This window comes from Chenopodium album, chromosome 18, assembly GCF_948465745.1.
Source record: "Chenopodium album chromosome 18, dcCheAlbu1.1, whole genome shotgun sequence".
NCBI lineage: Eukaryota > Viridiplantae > Streptophyta > Magnoliopsida > Caryophyllales > Amaranthaceae > Chenopodium > Chenopodium album.
In genome coordinates this window covers 31,991,746-31,997,745 of record NC_137851.1, presented here as the reverse complement: position 1 = coordinate 31,997,745, position 6,000 = coordinate 31,991,746, and positions in this window count along the sequence as shown.

The window sequence follows — 6,000 nt, the reverse complement described above, 5'->3', positions numbered from 1 at the left end:
CATCTTGCAAAAATTGAAACGTGCTAAGACGAATTTAAAACATTGGCACCATGCTAAATATGGTAATATACAAGCTAAATTAAGTTTAAATCAATCTAAATTGATTTCTGTTGAATCTCAACTACTTTTTCCAGATAATGCCCATATACGCCAACATCTTATTCACCTTATTCCCCAGCGTGAAAAATTTCTATTATTTGGTCAAAAATTTTGGGGCAAATATGCTAGAAAGTTATGGTTAACAAAAGATGATCGCAATTCTAGATTTTTCCATGAATCTGTAAAGTATCGTCTAGTAAAAAACAGATTTTTCAACTTCAAAATGATGATAACCAATGGGTTGATACTCTCTCTGATATTACTGACCTCTTCTTTACTGAATTTTCCTCTCGATTTAAGTCTGCTTATGCTCATGACCGAATCATCTCCTTACCATGGATTGTTCCGGTCATCTCTTCGGATGATAATTTAGAACTTACCATGGAGTTTACAGATGATGAAATCCGTCAAGCTTTTTTTGATATGTCTCCTTATAAAGCACTTGGCTCAGTGGGTATGGTCCTTAATTTTTTCAATTTTATTGGAATATTATTGGTCAATATATTTGTAAGCTATAAAAGGCTTTTTTTTTATGATGGTGTCCTTCTAAAAAAACTAAATCATACTATTATTACATTAATCCCTAAAGTTGAATCCCCTTCTAAAGCAAGTCAGTAGAGACCATTGAAACCTCTACCTTTGGGCTTGAGGTATACATATCTTGATTCCAATAAATCTTTTCCCGTAATTATCAATTCAAATCTAACGGAGGAGCAAACCTCCCTCTTGATCAACGTTTTAAGAAAACACAAGAAGGCTTTGAGTTATACCATTGATGACATCAAAGGTATAAGTCCATCCTTATACATGCACAAAATTGATCTAGAGGGAGATGCTAAACCCGTTAGGCAAAGGCAAAGGAAGCTTAATCCTTCCATGCAAGAGGTTGTGCAGAAGGAAGTTGCTAAGCTTCTAGATGCGGGAATTATTTATCCAATTTCTCATAGTGATTGGGTATCCCCCGTACAAGTTGTGCCAAAAAAGGGTGGCATGACGGTGGTGAAAAATGATCATGATCAACTAGTTCCTACTAGGCTTGTTACCGGTTTGCGTATGTGCATTGACTATCACCAACTCAACACAAGTACATGCAAAGATCATTTTCCATTGTCGTTCATTGATCAAATGTTGGAAAGGCTTACAAAGCACTCCTTATATTGTTTCCTTGACGGTTACTCGGGATTTTTCCAAATCCTGATTGACCCCAAGGATCAAGAGAAGACGACTTTCACATGTCCTTACGGTACCTATGCGTATCGTAGGATGCCTTTCGGGCTTTGTAATGCCCCCGCAATATTCCAACGTTGTCTGATGTCAATCTTTAGTGATATGATTAAGGATGAAATAGAGGTATTCATGGACGATTTCTCCACTGGAGGAGCCACCTATGAAGATTGTCTATCCAATTTATCTCGTTGCTTGGAAAGATGTGAGAGGGCTAACCTCATTTTGAATTGGAAAAGTGCCATTTTATGGTAGAGAGTGGGATCATTCTTGGGCACAAAATCTCCCATGCCGGCATCCAGGTAGATAAACACTACTACAAAACTTGGAAAAAAGACCCCCATTTAAATACCCGTTATTTTACCAACGGGTCCGTTTGATGTAAAAGATCTAATATTAATTATAACAAGTCTCTTATATGTATTGAAAAAAAAGAGTGAGAGATGAGAGATCAGTTATCAATCCTAACGGGTCTCTTCATTTTATTAGGTCCCATATCTCTGATGAGAGAAGAAATTTGAGAGACCCGTTCTTTAATTTGACGGGTCTCTTAGCTTTGCTCCTTACGTACTCTGCCTGTAGCAATAGGTGCCTGACCTTTTTATTTTTATCATTATTATTTCCCAAACTCATTCACCTATTCTCTCTCTTCAAAACCTCCTCCCAAGCCCAGGCCCAAGCCCAACCCAAAATTAAAACCCTCATATCATCCTGTATTAATCCGCGTCACCCGTTAGTTCTTCTTCCCTTCTCCATTAAATCAACACACTGCCCTTCTTCTCCATTGAATGAAGACACTACATTTACTCTAACACTAGTAAAAAAATGGCTCTTTTTCTCCTCTTAACATGCTTATTGCTCTTTATCCTCTTATTTTTCTCAAGTTCGAGAATATCACTAAAAAATAATGAGTGTTTGATAATAGATCTGCAAATTATGAAGAATTGTTGTCTAATATATAAATGAACTTCTGATCAAAGTTGAGGTAAGTGATCTATAAATTGATTTTTTGGTTTAAATTGTCTTGATATTTATGATTTAATTGTATTTTATATGAAGTTTCTTATCATTCGTCTCAAATTTTTTTTCCTTAAAATGGACAAATTTATGAGTTGAATGTTATGAAAAGTATTCCGATTTTTTGTATGCTTTTATGAATTACATTTGTTGCGGCCTAGCAGAATTCTTAATTACAACTCATCTTCAATTTTGGTTGTGGTCCTATTTTCGGGTCTCGCCTTCGGGGTCATTTCTCTGATTGGCTAGTTAATGAAGGTTTCGCCATGGGAGTTATTCATTCCGCCGAGATTGTTCGTTGTTATTGAGCATAATAGTTGCTGGTGTTCTTTACCATTCGGTCCTATTATGCTCAGTGGGTAGCAACCGAGGATTTTAATAAATAAACTCCTTGTTTCCAAGGATAGCAGGCCAAACATCCTGAGTGCAATCCTCCATTAAAACACGTAACTATGTCATTATTGTTTTGGCATTAAATAGCTTTTCTATTTGTCTTATTTTTGTTGGATCATCGATTATAGTACTAAAACTTTTATATTAATTTAATTATTAAGAGTAATTTGTCTTTTTTTTTTTTTTTTTGTTTTGTTTTGTTTTGTCAGGTTTTCGAGGAGATATAAAAATGGAGTATTCAAGCCTTGTTGGTGTTATAATAATTGTTAAATTTATGTAAATTCATAGTATGTATAATATTTTTTTTTTTTGCAAATTTATGTTGGATGATTTTTTTTTGTATGCGTCAATTTTAATTTAATCCATTGCTATTTTCCGTGGTCAAAGTACAATTTAAAATTTATGAATTATCTGCCAATTTTTATATATAGCGTATAAATAGAATTTTCAATTTTAATGAAAAATCGTACCAAATAAAAAGAATTTTTTTTTTTTTAAAAAAAAAACTTAGAGAACAAAGAGACCCGTTATGTGACATGGTAGGTCTATTTGATACCCACTTAACAGACCCCCTACCTCTAACAACATGTCTCTTTTTCTTCAAAATTATTAAATTTATAACTTATGTAACATACCCACTATCACTTACAACGGGTCTCTTTATCTTTAAAAACAGATCCCCTTCTAATGACGGATCTCTTTACCAAACAGACCCCTGAGATAGAGACCCGTTGTGAGGCAGTCTCTCAAGCATATTTCAATGGGTCTCTTTGCAAATTTTTGTAGTAGTGAAAGCTAAGGTAGAGGTCATTGAGAAACTTCCTCCCCCCACCAATGTGAGGGAAGTGAGATCTTTTCTTAGCCATGCCGGGTCTTATCGGCGTTTCATAAAAGATTTTTCATTAATTGTCAAACCTCTCACATCCCTCTTGCAACAAGATAAAGAATTTGTATTTGATGATGCTTGTCAAGAATCGTTTTGTAGGTTGAAAGAAGCACTTTGCACCACTCCCGCAGTCCAAGGACCGGATTGGTCTCTACCATTCGAACTAACGTGTGATGCAAGCGATGAGGCCATTCGCTCGGTCCTTAAACAACGAAAGGAAGGAAAACTTCATGTTATACATTACTTGTCCAAGACTCTCAACGATGCACAATGGAATTATACAACTAATGAGTATCCATTCATTTGAGAAATTTAGAACCTACCTCATTGGTTCTAGGACAATAGTGTACACCGACCACTCGACTCTCAAATATTTGATAAGCAAGAAGAAGGCTAAACCGAGATTGTTGAGATGGGTTTTTGTAACACCCCCTAATCTCCCTCTACGGAAATACTAGTATAATACGTATAATTATACCGTAGAGATAGACTTAGGCGTATTACCGCCGCGTGATTACGCAAGGCTACTCAACTTACTAACAAAACAATACTTTACAGCGGAAACTTCAAAACTCTCCTTTATTAATAATAACTATGAATAGAAACCAATGTTATGAGTACTCAAAAATAGATACAAAGACCACGATTCCTAACTTAGTGAAACCAAATCCCGGGACTCCAATGCATCAATTTATTCACTCCACCTGAAATAACGCTGCTTACCATTACGGTAAACAGGGCGAACCAAAACAAATAAGAAATACGGGTTAGCAAAATATGCTAAGTACGGTAAGTACAAGATAATTAAACTCAATTTATTTGCAAACATGCTTTTGAAATCAATTCCAATAATTAATCCAGTAATTCCAAACTCATGATTCAAAACCAATTCTCAATATTCAAATCCCAATAATCAATAAAACCAATTCCAATTATTTTAAAACCAATTAAACCAATTCCTCTCCCAAGTGTGCACACCCCCAAGCTAGTCTCCTTATGTTACAAGGCTATTCTTGAGGAAAGACCCGGTCATACAAAGTCCAAGGCCTTATCAAAATACCAAATCCGCATAGTGAGATTACTAACATGCTTATAAAGCATAAATAATAAATTTAATTCAATGATTAAATAAATCCTCTTTAAATCCAATAATTCCAACTTTTAATAATAATAATTCAAACTCCCTTTTTTTTTTCATAATTCTAACAAGCTTTCAAAACCAATCCTTTTTAAACATGAATAATAAATTAATTAATCAAAACATGTTATAAAAAAAAAATCAATACTCCAATTTAATTATTAAAACCAATCTTTGAAACATACTTTTATTTCATAAACCATAATTCAAGTCAATTTAATTCAATCACCATAAAATCATTCAAACATGCTCATTCAAATCAATCTTTTTTTTTTCAAGGTATCTAACTACCTAACGTACCTTAATCCTCGCTTAGCCAAAAACACTTCAAAAGAACTCTCAAGTAGCTTGATCGAACATACCCTACAAATAAATATAACCTTAATTAATATAAGGTTAACAAATAATCACAAATAATGAAATTAAAAACCCCCCAACTATATGTACATGAACCTTTTAAATTAATTTTCATAAACATCATTAAAAATCTAATTTTATATAACTAAAACTACTCATAATAATTTTTATAAATCCCCCATAATAATAATAATAATAATAATTGAATAAGAGAAGAGAAGAAGAAAAGATAAGAAACCAAGGAAAAGAGAAGAATTGGATTTTCGTTGGAAAGAATAGGCAGAACTTGCAGAGGCTATAACTCCTTCGATATAACTCTGAATTGGGTGATTCTTGAGCCTAACCTCAAGGATTTTTCGAGAGGAACAATATTCTGTGAAACATCAATACCCCAAAAACTGACCAAAAGTGCCCGAAAATTGGCTTCAAAGATAAAAGGGATGATTTGTGTAAAAAGAGGAGAAGAAAAGAAGAGAATTAGTGTGAGGTTTGATCATGAATTAAAGGGTATTTATAGGCTAGCATGTGTATGAATTACGGTAGGAAAATATAGGAAGAATTATGGTAAGTAGGGTTTAAGGGATTACTTGGAGAAGTGAATAAAAGAATTAAGGAAAGTTTTGATATTTGAAGAGATTGTGTATAATTGAATATGGAAGGTATGTTTGTCATGAAAAATATTAAGGAAATTGGAATTACTTGGGGAATAATTAAGAAAAATGGATGGCAAGAAAATATAATGATTGGATACTAAAAAGATGGAGAATTAGATTTAAGGAAAATAGGAGATTTTAAGGAGATAATTAAAAATACAAATTACCAAATACTTGGCAACGTAATTCAAGTTTATGGCAATGTGGTTTGAAATTGGTAGATTTTTTATTTT